Raw genomic sequence first — 19,436 nt, forward strand, 5'->3', positions numbered from 1 at the left:
ACAAGATATTAAATTTGGTACAACATTTAACTTAACTACAGACTCTATTCAAATTTGCCAGTTTTCCACTATCTCTTGTCCATTCCAGGACACTGTCAAGGAACCAGTTGCATTTGGTTGTCATGTCACCTTAGAATCCTCCCATAGGCGACAGATAATATTTCCTTGACTTTAATGACTCTATAACTTTGAACACTAGCGTTCAGGTATTTTGTAGAATGCACATTATTAGAGTTTGCCTAATAATTTCTCATGATGACATTGAAGTTATATTTCTTTGGAAAGTGATATATCCTCAGTGCATCCTACTGCACTGAGGACATAAGATATAGATATGTTTTATTGGGTGTGATGGTAATCTTGATTATTTAACTAAAGTAGTGTCTGCCAGGTTTCCTTACTGTAAAGATACTATATTCCCTTTGTATTTAATAAATATCTTGAGGGAGATATTTTGAGACTATGCAAATATCTTGTTTATCCTCAGAGTTTCTCTCATTAATTTTAGCATCCACTGGTGCTAAAATAGCATCCTAGTCTCTCTTTCATTCTTCCTTTTACCATTCACCTTCTAAAGGAAACCAGTCTCATTATTTATGGATTATCTGTCCTGTGTCTTTCATACAAGTGAGCAGATTCATGTATATTTTCTTATATCTCCTTATTTCTTACATGCAGTGTAGCGAATTATAAACATTCTTTTGCACTTTGCTTTTTTCACCTTACAGTATATCTTGGAAATCATCAGTTTACCCGCTCACTCTTTCCTAGAAATGAATAATACTCCTTTGTGTGAGCATTTGTAAGTTATTCAAGCATTCTGCTATAGGTAGACATTTAGGCTGTTTCTAATATGTTGCAGCTACAACAATGCTACAAGGAATAATGTAGTGCATATATGTTTTCTTATAGTTGGGGGTGTATTTTCAGGTTAGATTTTTTTAAGTGGAATTGCTGTGTCAAAAGGTAAGTGCCCGTGTCGTTTCGTTAGACTTTGCCAACTTCTCCTCCAGAAGAGTTGTATGAATAGAGTTTACATCCTTACCAGCAATGAATGAAAGTGCTGTTTCCTTACAGACTCACTAATGGAAGTGTTGTCATTCCTCATCATTTCAGTCTGATAGGTAAAAATGGTATCTGAGTGTTATTTTAATTGGCATTTCCCTGTGTATGTGAGTGAGTAGATAATTGAATATCAGACAGTGTACACAGAACTCATGTAATAGTGGGACAAAATTGGTCCTAGTCTAAAGGCTGCTTTCACCCAACCTAACAGAGCTTAAAAACACATCAGTCTGTTTCCAAGTAAATGAACTATGTCCCAAAACAAGGCTCAAGAATATTTATGAGTACAAAAATATCCATCACCTAACAAAATAAAATTCACTATGTTTACCATCAAAAATTATGAGGCAGGGCTTCCCTGGTGGCGCAGTGGTTGAGAGTCCGCCTGCCGATTCAGGGGACACGGGTTCATGCCCCGATCCGGGAAGATCCCACATGCTGCGGAGCGGCTAGGCCTGTGAGCCATGGCCGCTGAGCCTGTGCGTCCGGAGCCTGTGGTCCGCAACGGGAGAGGCCACAACAGTGAGAGGCCCGTGTACGGCAAAAAAAAAAAAAAAAAAAAAAAAAAGTATATAATGGGATGTGCTTAGAAGATGAGGTGGGAAAATGGAGAAGACCTGGAGCACCTTTACACCTATTTCCTTTTCCTAATCAGACTTGATTTCTGAACTCCAACATAACATCAAAATAAGCATAATAATCTCATCTCAATTCTGGTTTCAAGACCTAATTGACTTTGTCCTAAAGACCAAAGGCAATTCAATCTTACCTACTTTCTATAAAATGTTCTACTTATTCATGCTAATTTATTAAAACAGCTTTCAAAAGAATTTTCAAAATATTTTATTACTATCATAACCTCAGATAACCTTAAGTAAAGTCATACTACATGATAAACACTTGACTAAACACCTCTCAGTATTCCATATTCTTAAAATGACAAGCTATAGCATCAAACTAAGTTCATATTCTCACTTAATCATTTACCATGTGAACCTTTCACAGACAAGGAAACTAAGGCACTTTATTTTTCCTGATTAAGTTAGGGCTGATTTACTTATTTTTAGATTTGGTAAAAATTGTCAGATACTCTGTGCCTTAGTTGCACATATTTAAAATGAAACTCCTTGAAGTAACTTTTTGTGTGCTGTTTGTTAATAAAAATATATTGATTTTTTTGATACATGGTTCACTTGTGAAATGCTCTGTATTGGGAAATGGGTTAATTTTCTTGATAAAAATTGTTAAATTCTCAGTGATGATTTAAAACTAAGTATGTTGATTCTAGAACAACTGAAAAATAATCCTTACAGTATTAAAAATGTATATGCTATTATGCATTTTTTTTCTAATTTATTAAAGCCAAGCTTTCATAATCTGAACTTTTTACCAAAGCTTTTCAGGAACTTGTAAGAATTCAGTTTTTTCAAATACTATTTTTATGTAGCATTTGATTTTCGTTCATTTTAAAGTAACATTTTTCTGTATTGAGATTGTGATAATTAGCTTATTTACATATATATCTGGTGACAGGATTGAACCTAGAAACAATTTTGGATATTTACTATGCCTCTATTTTCCTGACAGTATAAAATGACTTTTATTCCCTTCTCCCAATCTGCTTAATTTGTACATGTAATCAATATCTATAATCACTAAGGAAAAGACCAAACTACTACTTTTTCTATTTATTTTACTTTTTTTCAGTAAAACATTTTATTATAATTTGAATATGAAGGAGACCAACTATATCTCTTGCATATATTTATTTCTCAAAAGATCTTTAGGAGAAGCAGGAATCTATATAGACAGATTAAAAAACCCAAGTATCCATTAGTAAAATAGCTGAGATTTAAAATAATTGTCAAATGCTAGGGAGCACAGGATTTTTGGGAATTGGCAAATGTTGGCAAGAATTGCAAGGGAAAGAAAACCTCTCCAACACTGCTACTTGTCAATATCTTGCATAATTTACTGTATCTATTTATGTCTCAGTATAAAATATAAATGATATATAATCTCAGCACTTCTGCGTTTAAATAAATACAATGTGTTAACACACACGAGTATATGTATACAAAAGGGTACAGATGTAAGAATTTCAACTATAGCATGGTTTGTAATAGCACATAATATTGAAAACAATATTAAACTATATTGCTAAGAAGTAATTTTTTGAAATAAACTTAGGATAGTTATATAATAGAATATATAATTATTTCCAGTTGTTTTTTTTTTTTTTGAAGTGGGTTTAATGGGAAGATCCAACAACAGGTTTACCTTAAATAAGGAAACTGAACTTTTAGGACCTCTCACATTTGACTCATTCTTCTCAAGATCATAAGATTTTTGAAAAATTTACTATGTAAGATGTTTTAAGTAAAAATAATAAAGGCTGCTGCATGCTCCCATTCCAACTTGTCTTTAGTCACTTATCCTCCTGGCAGGTAATCTGGCCCAGCTTATGGCATTTTTAAGATGTGGCTAAAGAGAAATTGAATGGGGATATATTTAATTTGGTGTTATTGAGGCCAATCTGTTTGATTTAGCTGCTTTTATGTAAAATTAAGTTATTTACAGCAGTCAAGATTCTTGCTACTGCTCACTCCACAGATTCACATGGTGTCATAACACAAAGGTGCAGAGCCAGAGATTGTTCTGAGATACAACCAAGTCACATGGTGTTTGATACCAGAGGATGTAGAGAGTAGAGAGAAACAGCTGCATTTAGCCTGGCTCCTCTTTGCCCCAGTTCTTATTACTGTGATGATGCGATGAGAACCAGATGTCTTCCTACATGTAAAGGGGTTTCCTAGAGGCAAGGAAGCCTGTGAAGAAAGAATAGGGGCATTTATGTAGAAGAGTGACCAGCTGCTCTGGTGTGCTCTGAGAGTGTCTCCAAGGTGATATAATGGGAAGAATCCTGAGTTCTTAACTCAGTCCGTTAGAATGCAAGTAAATCTCTCCAGGGGAAAACCAAAGCTAGAGTCTCCAGCTGTACGATCCCTGGGATGTCTCTACTGAGTCTCACTCTGTCTTGAAATGCAAACATGTTCCCCTTGGGAGGTAAGTCCCTGATGATGTTCTCTAACCGTCTTATCTCTCAGAATTAACTTCGGGGATTGTTCTTTTAGCCCAGATCCAAAGTTTTGGTAAAATTTGTTCAAAAATTTCTGACTGTGCATAAAAAAAATATGTTTTATTTGCAGCCTAACAATATCCATACAAATCATTAAGAGAAAGGGAGATTTTTATATATACAATTTTATTTATTTATTTATTTTTATTTTCTGGCCACATAGAATGTGGGATCTTAGTTCCCCTACCAGGGATGGAATCCGTGCCTCCTGCATTGGGAGCATGGAGTCTTAACCGCTGGTCTGCCAGGGAAGTTCCCCAAATAACCTTTTAACAGGAGTTTTCAAACAATGCTGCTTGACTATAAATTGCTGAAACTACTCTGGAAAGAATTTCACCCTATCTACTAAAGCTAAACATATGCTGTCTTAATTCGTTTTTTGCTTCTGTAACAAAATACTACTGGGGAGTAGCTTATAAACAGAAATTTATTTCTCCCAGTGCTGAAGGCTCGGAAATCCAAGATCAGAGTGCCAGAAGACCCCATGTAGTGGCTGGTCAGGACCCACTTCCTGGTTCATAGACAGTGCCTTCTCACTCTGTTCCTACATGATGGAAGGGGGATAAGGAGCTATGTGGGGTCCCTTTTACAAAGAGCACTAATTCTATTCAGGAGGGCTCTGCCTTCATGACCTAAGCACCTTCCAAAGGCCCTACCTTGGACATTAGGATTTTAACATATGAATTGGGGGTGAGGGGGACACAAATATTTAGACCAGAGCATTCTGCCCCTAGTTCCCCCAAATTCATGTCCACATGCCGTGCAAAATATATTCATTCCATCCCAACAACCCCAAAAGTCTTAACTGGTTCCAACATCAATGCAAAAGTCCAAGTCCAAAGCCCTATCTAAAAATCGTCTAAATCAATGTGGATGAGATGATTCATCCTTAGACAAATTGCTCCCCATCTGTGAATCTGTGAAATCTAACGTGATGTATTGTACTTTCAAAATACTATAGTGGGACAGTCATAGAATAAGCACTCCCATTCCAAAAGGTGAAATAGGAAAAGAGAAAGGGGTAACAGGCGCCAAGCAAGTCCCAAAACTAAGACCACCAGGGCAGCGTTGGGCCTCAAGGCTCTAGGCAACCCTACCTCCATTGATTTGCTGGGTGAAGCCCACACCACAGCTCTCTTGAGCGGAAATTGCATGAAGGTAGCTCGGTAGATCTTGCATCTTGGGGCAGCCCACTGCTTAATGGCAGCTCTCTGCAGTGGCCCCATCCCCTCGGTGGCCCTCTGGCTAGGTCACTGGACTGATGATCTGTACTTTGAGACCTAGGTGGAGGCAGCCACACCCTCTGTGCTCTGCTGGACTCAGAGCTGGCCACGCCAGGGCCCACAGAAGGTACGCCTTGGGCAGCTGAGGATCACAACACTGGACTCCAGCCACATTCTTTGCCATTTTATTATAAGGATCATCTTTCCTCTATTTTCCAATAGCATGTCCCTCATTTCCATCTGAGACCTCATCAGAGTGACCCTTACCATCCATATTTTTACCAGTATTCTGTTCTGGACCACTTAGGTGTTGTCTAAGAAGACTGAGGCTTTCTTTACAGCTCTTTTCTTCTTCTGAGCCCTCATGGGAATCACCCTTAATAGTTTATTCACTGCAATGCACGCTTTTTCTAGCAAGCACCTCCAAACTTTTTCACGCTCTGCCCATTACCCACTTTCAAAGCTGTTTCTAAATGTTTAGGTATTTCTTACAGCAGTACCACTACTTTTAGGTTTGGGGGGAACATAGACAACCAGACCATAGTAAATGCATACCCTATGATCCAGTAATTCCATTTCTATAATTTTATATAATTTATAAATGTGTAATTTTAATTGCCAAACGTTTTCATATTTTCCATTGCCCTTAGTGTATATAGTTATAAAACTAGTGTATACAGTTGTTATGGACTGAATAGCGTTCCCTTAAAATTCATATCTTGAAGCCCTAATCCCCAATTTGACCATATTTGGAGATAGGGCCGTTAGGGATGTAATGAAGGTTAAATAAAGTCTTAGGAGTGAGGCCTTATTCTGATAGTACCAGTGTCTTTTTAAGAAAAGGAAGAGATACCAGAGATCTTTATCTCTCCTAAAAAGCACAGAAGAAAGGCCATGTGAGTACACAGCATCAGGAGGCTATCTGCACGCCAGACACTGACCCTGCTGACACCTTGATCTTGAACCTCCAGCTTCCAGAACTGTGTGAAAATAAATTTCTGTTGCTTAAGCTTTCCCAGTTTTTTGAGGGTTTTTTAACCTTTTTTGTTATGGCAACCATAGCAGACTAATAAATTAGTTATAATTGTAAAACTAGTGTACATAGTTATAATTATTAAAGATGTTATAGTTAAAAAGCCTAGAGAATGTTGACTTTTTTAAGGAATTTCTCTTTTGTATAGTTTTTTTTTTTCATTTTCCTTCAAATGTATTACTTCCTCCTTTTTCTTGCCGTCCCCTTGGAATCTGTAGTAACATATTTCTCAATTTACTTATTAAATAATTTCTAGAATATTAAACCTGAATTTCAACAAACATGGCCATTGCCTGTTAAATAGAAAAATGTTGAAATTTTTAGACTAATGTAATTCACGTTTTTCCTTTCTTAGTAATGAAAAATGTGCTTGGTGCCAATGATTTCTCCTCTGATATTGTAAAGTTTCTGGGCCGCTCTCAAGAAAAACATGTCCACTTGCTGATTAGCAGGCAATAAGCTTTGTGACCTAAGTTCAGTAATGGAAAGTGATTAGTTTCTCTGGCAATTGGGCACAATATGCTTTATCTACTCCAAAATTAGTAAGTTTTCTGGTCTGCTGAGGTCATCTTTTATTATTTTCAAGAGTTGCCACAGTTTATTTTGTTTATTCTTAATGCTATTTTCTGTAGAATTATTAGAAAGGCACTTTGACATTTTAAAACTATACAGTACTGCGTGTTTTTATTTCCAAAGTAGGACAATGAAAACTTCACTTAAAAATCAGAGATATTATTAGTCTCATTTTAGATGAAAACGTTAAAAATTGGAAGCAAAAGGTAAAAGAAGATCTTTTATTTTTTAAATTGTTTTATCAGTTTACTTTTTTATTCTTCACTGTGTTGGGTCTTCACTGCTGTGCACTGGCTTTCTCTAGTTGCAGAGAGTGGGGGCTACTTTTCGTTGCAGTCTTTGGGCTTCTCATTGCAGTGGCTTCTCGTATTGCTTCTCGGCATGTGGTATCTTCCCGGACCAGGGCTCGAACCTGTGTCCCCTGCATTGGCAGGCAGAAATTTAACCACTGTGCCACCAGGGAAGTCCAATGAAGATCTTTTAAATAAGAAGATAAATAATAAAAAAAGAAAGATAAAAAAACCAAATCTTTTCAGTCATGCTAAGAAGTTACTGGTAATAGATCAAGGCTATCCAGTGACCCTTGCAAAAGGAGCCAAAGCAGATTTGGCTGAAAGGTGAATAACTAAAAGTATAACTTGCTATATTTTATTTAAAAATATGTCTTTTAGGGCTTCCCTGGTGGTGCAGTGGTTGAGGGTCCGCCTGCCGATGCAGGGGACACAGGTTCGTGCCCTGGTCCAGGAGGATCCCACGTGCCACAGAGCGGCTGGGCCCGTGAGCCATGGCCGCTGAGCCTGCATGTCTGGAGCCTGTGCTCCACAGTGGGAGAGGCCACAACAGTGAGAGGCACGCGTACCACAAAAAAAAAAAAAAAAAAAAAAAAAATATTTTATTGAATCTCCAATAAGTTTCCTTAAAATTATTTTACACAAACTGAAGGAAAAATAGAATTTTATCATGTAAGTAGAAATTTTTAAATGTACAATTGTTATTGGCCATTCTTTAAGCACTGTAAAGATAGATTTTAAAGCAGCTATCAAAAGATTCATTTATTCCTGAAAGTCAAAATTAAAGGTAGAGGAGGAACCAAGATGGCAGAATAGAAGAACGTGCTATCACTCCCTCTTGCGAGAACACCAGAATCACAACTAGCTGCTGGACAATCATCGACAGGAAGACACTGGAACTCACCAAAAAAGATACCCCACATCCAAAGACAAAGGAGAAGCCACAGTGAGATGGTAGGAGGGGCACAATCACAGTAAAATCAAATCCCATAACTGGTGGGTGAGTGACTCACAGACGGGTGAACACTTCTACCACAGAAGTCCACCCACTGGAGTGAAGGTTCTGAGCCCCACATCAGGCTTCCCAACCTGGGGGTCCAGCAACAGGAGGAGGAATTCCTAGAGAATCCAACTTTGAAGCCTAGTGGGAATTGATTCAGTACTTCCACAGTACTGGGGGAAACAGAGACTCCACTCTTGGCACACACAAAGTAGTGTGCGCATTGGGACCCAGGAGAAGGAGCAGTGACCTCAGGGGAGACTGAAAGAGACCTACCAGCTAGTGTTGGAGGGTCTCCTGCAGAGGTGGGGGGTGGCTCTGTTTCACCATGGGGACAAGGACACTGGCAGCAGAAGTTCTGGGAAGTACTCCTTGGTGTGAGCCCTCCCAGAGTCTGTCATTAGCCCCACCAAAGAGCCCAGGTAGGCTCCAGTGTTGGGTTGCCTCAGGCCAAACAACCAACAGGGAGAGAACCCAGCCTCACCCATCAACAGTCAAGTGGATTAAAGTTTTACTGAGCTCTGCGCACCAGAGCAACAGTCAGCTCTACTCACCACCAGTCCCTCCCATCAAGCCTCTTAGATAGCCTCATCCACCAGAGCGCAGACAGCAGAAGCAAGAAGAACAACAGTCCTGCAGCCTGTGGAACAAAAACCACATTCACAGAAAGATAGACAAGATGAAAAGGCCGAGAGCTATATACCAGGTGAAGGAACAAGATAAAACCCCAGAAAAACAACTAATTGAAGTGGAGATAGGCAACCTTCCAGAAAAAGAATTCAGAATAATGATAGTGAAGATGATCCAGGAACTCGGAAAAAGAATGGAGGCAAAGATTGAGAAGATGCAAGAAATGTTTCACAGAGACCTAGAAGAATTAAAGAACAAACAAACAATGATGAACAATACAATAATTGAAATGAAAACTAAACTAGAAGGAATCAATAGCAAAATAACTGAGGCAGAAGAACGGATAAGTGACCTGGAAGACAGAATGGTGGAATTCACTGCCACGGAACAGACTAAAGAAAAAAGAATGAAAAGGAATGAAGACAGCCTAAGAGACCTCTGGGACAACATTAAACGCAAAAACATTCACATTATACGGGTCCCAGAAGGAGAAGAGAGAGAGAAAGGACCAGAGAAAATATTTGAATAGATCATAGTTGAAAACTTCCCTAACATGGGAAAGGAAATAGCCACCTAAGTCTAGGAAGCACAGCGAGTCCCATATAGGATAAACCCAAGGAGAAACACGCCAAGACACATAGTAATCAAATTGGCAAAAATTAAAAAAGAAAAATTATTAAAAGCAGCAAGGAAAAAATGACAAATAACATACAAGGTAACTCCCATAAAGTTAACAGCTGATTTCTCAGCAGAAACTCTACAAGCCAGAAGGGAGTGGCATGATATACTTAAAGTGATGAAAGGGAAGAGCCTACAACCAAGATTACTCTACCTGGCAAGGATCTCATTCAGATTCAATGGAGAAATCAAAAGCTTTACAGACAAGCAAAAGCTAAGAGAATTCAGGACCACCAAACCAGCTCTACAACAAATGCTAAAGGAACTTCTCTAAGTGGGAAACACAAGAGAAGAAAAGGACCTACAAAAACAAACCCAAAACAATTAAGAAAATGGTCATAGGAACATACATATTAATAATTACCTTAAACGTGAATGGATTAAATGCTCCAACCAAAAGACACAGGCTTGCTGAATGGATAAAACAACAAGACCCATATATATGCTGTCTACAAGAGACCCACTTCAGACCTAGGGACACATACAGACTGAAAGTGAGGGGATGGAAAAATATATTCCATGCAAATGGAAACCAAAAGAAAGCTGGAGTAGCTATACTCATATCAGATAAAATAGACTTAAATATAAAGAATGTTACAAGAGACAAGAAAGGACACTACATAATGACTAAGGAATCAATCCAAGAAGAAGATATAACAATTATAAATATATATGCACCCAGCATAGGAGCATCTCAATACATAATGCAACTGCTAACAGCTATAAAAGAGGAAATCAACAGTAACACAATAATAGTGGGGGACTTAAACACCTCACTTACACCAATGGACAGATCATCCAAAATGAAAATAAATAAGGAAACAGAAGCTTTAAATGGCACAATAGACCAGATAGATTTAATTGATATTTATAAGACATTCTATCCAAAAACAGCAGATTACACTTTCTTCTCAAGTGCGCACAGAACATTCTCCAGCATAGATCACATCCTGGGTCACGAATCAAGCCTCAGTGAATTTAAGAAAATTGAAATCATATCAAGCATCTTTTCTGACCACAACGCTATGAGATTAGAAATAAATTACAGGGAAAAAAATGTAAAAAACACAAACACATGGAGGCTACACAATACATTACTAAATAACCAAGAGATGACTGAAGAAATGAAAGACGAAATCAAAAAGTACCTACAGACAAATGACAGTGAAAACATGATGATCCAAAACCTATGGGATGCAGCAAAAGCAGTTCTAAGAGGGAAGTTTATAGCCATACAAGCCTACCTCAAGAAACAAAAAAAATCTCAAGTAAACAATCTAACCTTACACCTAAAGGAACTAGAGAAAGAAGAACAAACATAACACAAAGTTAGCAGAAGGAAAGAAATCATAAAGGTCAGAGCAGAAATAAATGAAATATACACAAAAAAACAATAGCAAAGGTCAATAAAACTAAAATCTGGTTTTTTGAGAAGATAAACAAAATTGATAAACCGTTAGCCAGACTCATTAAGAAAAAGAGGGAGAGGACTCAAATCAATAAAATTAAAAATGAAAAAGGAGAACTTACAACAGACACTGCAGAAATACAAAGCATCCTAAGAGACTACGACAAGCAATTCCATGCCAGTAAAATGGACAACCTGGAAGAAATGGACAAATTCTTAGAAAGGTATAATCTTCCAAAGCTGAACCAGGAAGAAACAGAAAATATGAACAGACCAATCACAAGTAATGAAATTGAAACTGTGATGAAAAATCTTCCAAGAAATAAAATTCCAGGACCAGATGGCTTCACAGGTGAATTCTGTCAAACCTCTAGAGAAAATCTAGCACGCATCCTTCCTTCTCAAACTCTTCCAAAAAATTGCAGAGGAAGGAACACTCCCAAACTCATTCTGTGAGGCCACCATCACCCTGATACCAAAACCAAAGATACTACAAAAAAAGAAAATTACAGACCAATATCCCTGATGAATATAGATGCAAAAATCCTCAACAAAATACTAGCAAACAGAATTCAACAACACATTAAAAGGATCATACACCACGATCAAGTGGATTTATCCCAGGGATTCAAAGATTCTTTAATATATGCAAATCAATCAATGTGATACACCATATTAACAAATTGAAGAAGAAAAACCATATGATCATCTCAATAGATGCAGAAAAAGCTTTTGACAAAATTCAACCTGCATTTATGATAAAAACTCTCCAGAAAGTGGGCATAGAGGGAACCTACCTTAACATAATAAAGGCCATATATGACAAACCCACAGCAAACGTCACTCTCAATGGTGAAAAACTGAAAGCATTTCCTCTAAGATCAGGAACGAGACAAGGATGCCCACTCTCACCACTATTATTCAACATAGTTTTGGAAGTCCTAGCCACGGCAATCAGAGAATAAAAAGAAATAAAAGGAATACAAATCGGAAAAGAAGAAGTAAAACTGTCACTGTTTGCAGATGACATGATACTATACATAGAGAATCCTAAAAATGCTACCAGAAAGCTGCTAGAGCTAATCAATTAATTGCAGGTCAAAAGTTGCAGGATACAAAATTAATTCACAGAAATCAAAAGTTGCAGAATACAAAATTAATTCACAGAAATCTCTTGCATTCCTATACACTAATGATGGAAAAATCTGAAAGAGAAATTATGGAAACACTCCCATTTACCATTGCAACAAAAAGAATAAAATACCTAGGAATAAACCTACCTACGGAGACAAAAGACCTGTATGCAGAAAACTATAAGACACTGATGAAAGAAATTAAAGATGATACAAGCAAATGGAGAGATATACCATGTTCTTGGATTGGAAGAATCAATATTGTGAAAATGACTATACTACCCAAAGCAATCTACAGATTCAATGCAATCCCTATGAAATTACCAATGGCATTTTTTACAGAACTAGAACAAATCATCTTAAAATTTGTATGGAGACACAAAAGACCCCGAATAGCCAAAGCAGTCTTGACGGAAAAATACGGAGCTGGAGGAATCAGACTCCCTGACTTCAGACTATACTACAAAGCTACAGTAATCAAGACAATATGGTACTGGCACAAAAACAGAAACATAGATCAATGGAACAAGATAGAAAGCCCAGAGATAAACCCATGCACCTGTTGTCAACTAATCTATGACAAAGGAGGCAAAGATATACAATGGAGAAAAGACAGTCCCTTCAGTAAGTGGTGCTAGGAAAACTGGATAGCTACATGTAAAAGAATGAAATTAAGACACTCCCTAACACCATACACAAAAATAAATTCAAAATGGATTTGAGATCTAAATGTAAGACTGGACACTATAAAACTCTTATAGGAAAACATAGGAAAAACACTCCTTGACATAAATCACAGCAAGATCTTTTTTGATCCACCTCCTTGAGTAATGGCAATAAAAGCAAAAATAAGCAAATGGGACCTAAGGAAACTTCAAAGCTTTTGCACAGCAAAGGACACCATAAACAAGATGAAAAGACAACCCTCAGAATGGGAGAAACTATTTGCAAACGAATCAATGGACAAAGGATTAATCTCCAAAATATATAAACAGCTCATGCAGCTCAATATTAAGAAACAACCCAATCCAAAAATGAGCAGAAGACCTAAATAGACATTTCTCCAAAGAAGACATAAAGATGGCCAAGAAGCACATGAAAAGCTGCTTAACATTACTAATTATTAGAGAAATGCAAATCAAAAGTACAATGAGGTATCACCTCACACCAGTTAGAATGGGCGTCATCAGAAAATCTACAAACAATAAATGCTGGATAGGGTGCAGAGAAAAGGGAACCCTCTTGCACTGTTGGTGAGAATGTAAATTGATACAGCCACTATGGAGAACAGTATGGAGGTTCCTTAAAAAACTAAAAATAGAATTACCATATGATCCAGCAATCCCACTACTGGGCATATACCCAGAGAAAACCATAATTCAAAAAGACACATGCACCCCAATGTTCACTGCAGCACTATTTACAATAGCCAGGTCATGGAAGCAACCTAAATGCCCATCGACAGATGAATGGATAAAGAAGATGTGGTACATATATACAATGGAATATTACTCAGCCATAAAAACGAATGAAATTGAGTCATCTGTTGAGACGTGGATGGATCTAGAGACTGTCATACAGAGTAAAGTAAGTCAGAAAGAGAAAGGTAAATATCATATATTAATGCATGTATGTGGAACCTAGAAAAATGGTACAGATGAAACGGTTTGCAGGGCAGAAGTTGAGACTCAGATGTAGAGAACAGACGTATGGACACCAAGGCGGGAAAACTGCGGTGTGGTGGGGATGGTGGTGTGCTGAATTGGGCAATTCGGATTGACATGTATACACTGATGTGTATAAAGTTGATGACTAATAAGAACCTACAGTATAAAAACAAACAAACAAAACAACTAATACTAAACTTTCATTAGGTTATTTGTATGGAAATATGTTAATATAAATGTTTCAGACATTAAAAAAAATTTTTAAGTTATAAATTAACACAACTAAATATTTTATGTAAATTTATTTTGATAGTTTTCTCGTATAACTTTCTGTAATTCAGCAGTTTAATTTATTTCTAAACAAATGAGAAGAAAATAAATTCTGCCAAGTCTGAACTCTTGTGTTTACATCACTCTTGTGAATATTTTCTCTCTGTATATTTCAGGCAGGTTAAGTGTTTGCAGTTGGTGCTTGCTGCATATAGCCATAGAGCTTAGCAATGATCATTGGTTCTTAATCTCACCCACATGTTAGAATAATGTGAGACATTTCAAACTACCCATACCCCTTCTTAAAAACTGAAGTTCTGTTTTCATAGAAGCTGAGTGAGACCAAGAAGAATTTTAAAACTCACCATATTGCTCACTACTAGAGAAAGCCCACGTGCAGCAATGAAGACCCAATGCAACCAAAAATAAATAACTAAAATTGATTCTTCAAAAAAAAAAAAAAAAACTCACCATGTGATTCTACTATGAAGCCAAGGTTTAGAGCCATGGGTTCTGTCTCTAAGATAAATACATATTATTAGTTAATGGGATTTTAAATTTGAATATTTGTAATCTTGATTGAAAGGGGAGTACTTATAATAGAACTTTGCCTTGGGCTTTCAAGTATTTATAATATTCTTCTGTTTTTATTCCATTAAATATAATCTGCCATTCATTTATTTTAACATTTATGATTTTAAAGCACATTACAAATTTCACAAAACTTGCATTTTCTAAATGTCAGCACTCTAAATATGCCATTCATTTCTTAAAATAGTATGTTTACTTAAAATTCAGTTGCTATGTTGAATCAGTTGAACTTAAAAATAGAATTATTAGTTAGCAACAATAGGAAGATTTTTACCATGTCTAAAGAAATATTTCAAGGCTAGATTTTTCTTTAAGTGTTATGCACAAGTTTGTCCTTTGATTTCTTTTTTTTTCTTTTTGGTCTGTGTGTCTGAGGTTTAAATAAAGACTATGTTTAAAACTGATTGCTCAAAGTAATTAATCATTTTTCTTATGAAATTACCAGGGTAAATTAAGAATCTTATAATTAAAGAGTTTTCTCTCGTGTAAATGAAACATGCGAGAAACTGTGTTGGGAAATTAGTATTTCAAAAACCAATCAAATTAAGTCCTCATACCCCAGACTTTAAAAAAATTTATATATTACATTTTTTTTTCTTATACAATTGTTGCATTTTTCTAATTAGGAGTACCTGTTCTTGCATCAGATAATTTGTGCAATGTATTATTTGTAGTTCATTTTGTTAAAAATAAGCATCATTGGCATTTATCTCATGGTATATAATCAAATGAAACTGAGATTGATTATACAATCGAAATTCACATCAGTAAATATTGTATAACCATATTTACTAAACACTTCCTTGAAACACTTTTCTAATGCTTATTATGAAGTTTGGGTTCTATGTCTGAGAAAATACATCTTGGATTTTAAAATTAGATTTCGTCTATATGGCAAGTCAGTTTACCTGAAAAATCTCAATAACAAATGCTAATATCAGAAATTTTCTTATATATATATACTTCAAACTATAAGAAAATAGTCCCTACCAGAAACACAAGTGAAACTTAATATCAGCATGATCAATTGCTCTGATTTTTCTTAGTGGCAGGAGAGGTGGGCCCAGGAACATACAAATTTGGGCCTTATCACTCATCAGTGAGTAGGTGATTAATAGCTACACCCATAATGAAAGGGTAGACCAAAAATAAATTAACCAACACAGGTAATGAAGTGGAAGTTTGTCTATCAGTATTAGAACAATTGATAGGAATTGATAGGAGTGAATATATATATATATATATATATATATATTTACCCTGAGAATGTGTGACGTTAGGGGTATACATCATGTGTTCTTTGTTTTCAAATTTATGAATTATATGGACTTGAACTATCAAATTAAAAATTAACATATGTATCTTTTTCTGACCAATGATACTTTGGGGGTTTTTCAGAGGAAATACAAAATCATTCTAGAGCAGTAGTTAGAAAACATTTTTTTTGTAAAGGGCTAGAGAGTAAATATTTTAGACTTTGTTGGCTAGTGTAAAGAGCAGCTTACAGGAGAATATTAGCAAAAACGTAGAAAATATGAAAAGTCAGAAATCATGGAGGATAGAATAAAAAATCCAAGGAGCATCTAATAGAAGTTCTAGAATACAAAGAATGGAAACTGTGAAATAATAATGATTTGTTTCTGCTTCTGGAAAGGATGGAGTAGTTGGATAAGACCCATACTCCCATTGTAACGACAAGAAAAGGCTGAATTAATTTTTAAAGTCATATTTTTAAAGCATCAGAAAACTTTGGAAGCAATGATGAATAGATGAGTAGAATGCATGATCAATGGACACAAAATATTAATATATATGAAGAGGTGGTTGAATCTAAAGAAAGCATTTGCTACGTAGAAGCAACAAAAATACAGTAAAACAAATACTTGAAAGCACTAAAATACCTGTAAAGTAGGACAAGGAATCAATATTCAGACATTATAAGGTATTATGTGTTAACAGGGAATAAACTAGTGATATTGATCTACTTTAAGTGAAGAATGTATGTAAGGAAATTAAAAGGGATTATTCAATCAATCTAGTGAAAGTCAAAGGAAGAAAAAAGTCATGGGGAACACCTTGCAACAATTAGAGAAGAAGGATATCAGGGAGGACAATTAACACAGAATTGGGTGCGTGTTCCCATCCAGTCTGTGTGAACTTTTGTCCTGATGGAATCCTCGGATGAAAGAGACAGAAATTAAAGCCTATAGCTAACCTAAAATGGAGAGTCTAGCCAGAGACCTCTTTATGCTAAGCTAGAGTATTAAAAGCTAGTGGAGTCCATTGAAGGATAAAATAAGAATGAACCAGAATACCTGAAAATACCTGTAGACTGGGATAAAATTTAGGTTGTCCAGGGACTCTCAAATTTTGAGCTGGTTTTAAAGTGGTCTGACATGGGTAATGCCTACAGAAGCAAAGCTTCTGGAGGAAATGACCTCCACAGGAGGTCTCAAGGTACTATTAGAAATCATTTACACTAACTAACTGTGTGAATTTGGCCAAGTCATTTATTCTCTGAGATTCTCAGTTTCCTCAACTGTAAAGTGAATATAAGAAGAACTACTTGTAGGTATGTATTGAGAACTAAGTTAATTAATTTTGAAATTATTTAGAATTGTGCCTGACACAAGCCTATGAAATATAATGTGTATGTGTATGTGGGTGTAGATGTTGTTTTCCTGAGTGTATGCTCGAGTACATACGTACACAGGAGAGAGAGAGAAGGATAAGCATACTGTTAAGGATAACAGAATATTTGAAAACAAATCAACAGATAAGACAAACAGAATATAACTTTAAATCATAGAACTATCAGACAGACCTTAAAGAATAGTTATGCTTACAATATTTAAAGGAACAAATAAAAGCTGGAAGATGCAGGTAGGAAAATATAAAAGTGAACCTGGCATATTTTAAAAAAACAAATGCTGACTAGAAGATAACAGAGAACTACTAGGAAATAATCCAAGTTCAATAGGGAGAAATAAATGAAAGAAAGTATTGAAGATAAGTTAAAAGATACAGAGAATAGAAGATGATAGAGTTTAAAGGACAAAGGCAATAACTAAAGAGATAATGGATAATACTCTTCAAGTACTGATTAAAGACAAATATAAACAGATTTAAGCAGGTCAACAAATTCTCAATAAGGTAAGAAAAGTGAACTGCAGAAAACAGAAGACAAGAGAAAAATCTTAAAAACTGCCTGAAAATAAAAAGATTAAAGAAGCAACAATTAGGCTGACAACTAATCTCTCACCAGAAAAAAATGAAATCACAGTAAGATGTGTAAAAAATTTAGTAAACAGAAACCTCAATTAAATAAAGTCTGGAGACCAGAAGGAGGATCTCGCACATGCTGTGACAGTAGCAGAGTCTAACAGGAAGAAGAAAGACCGCTATTCTCTCCTGGCAAGGATTCAGCCAATATAAAGCCATGGACATGGACTCTGTCCGTGGGAAGATGGGAAGCCCTCTCACATTACTTTTCTCTTTTATAAAAGTGTTCCCTTGCCATGTGGAGGCTTGTACGTGGATCACCATGGTTTCAGACCCTGAATTACCATTCTCTGATGATCCCGAATAAGCTCATATTTGCTGCATAAACATCTGACAACCTGATTCGCATCAACAGATGGAATGATAACTTCAACATGTTTAAAAAATGTGGAATTCTATATTTATTAAAAATATATTCCAATAATGAAAGTGAAATAACTATTTAAGATTTGGCATCAGTAGAACTTCACTAAATAAAATTCTAAAGGATATAATTCAAATTGAAGGAAGATAACCACTTTTTAGGCAAAAATTTACCTCTGAGTACCTTAAATAACACATAAAGAAAATTAAGTTGCACAATTTTGTAAAAGTTGGTTCACTTATTTCTCATATAATTCAAGAGGAAGATACAAGTTTTGATTAAAATTAGAGTTAAATCTTATAAATGCATTTAATTTCTAGAGCAACCAATAAAAGATAGAAATAGAAATGTAATTTCCAAACTAGCAAAAGGAATAATAGAAATAAAAAAGAATGGATGAAAAGAGAGAATGAATTTCATCAAGCTGGGTAAATAGTTATAACTTATGAACAGAGATTTAACACACACAAACACACACACACACAATTTAATTTATACAAATAGATAAAAATCTTCCATGAGTCACCCAAAGACAACAAACTTTAATGTAGAGGAACAAAACCTCCCTATAGCCTAGTTATAATTAATAGATTTAAAGTACAGAAAAACAGAAGTTCAAAAATAAAACAATGAGAAAAAGGTATAATATGGGAATGCCAGCCAAAAGAGAGCTGGCATAACCATATTCATATAAGAAAAAACAGTCTTTGGGGTAAAATAATTATTAGAGATAATGAGGGCATTTTGTAAAGAATATAATAATATAGTATCAAAATACACAATATAAAAGTTTTCATATTACAATGAAATTATAGTCACAGTAGAACATTTTAACACAGTTTCTCAGTCATTTATATAAGTAGGAGAAAAAATATTAGTAGAAATATGGGAAGGTTTGAGCTACCTTAAATGAACTTGATCTAATGGGCATAACTGCACATGACTACTGCAGAACGCACCTCCAATAAGAAAAAGCACATAGTGGTTCTACTTCTAATAATGGGGATGTAGTGTATAAGGATTATATCCTCCCACAGACAACAACCATAAACTGCGCAAAATATAAGCAACTGTTTGAAGGCACCAAAGA

The sequence above is a fragment of the Monodon monoceros genome, unplaced genomic scaffold (genome assembly GCF_005190385.1).
Source record: "Monodon monoceros isolate NGI ecotype Baffin Bay Population unplaced genomic scaffold, NGI_Narwhal_1 Super_Scaffold_20, whole genome shotgun sequence".
NCBI lineage: Eukaryota > Metazoa > Chordata > Mammalia > Artiodactyla > Monodontidae > Monodon > Monodon monoceros.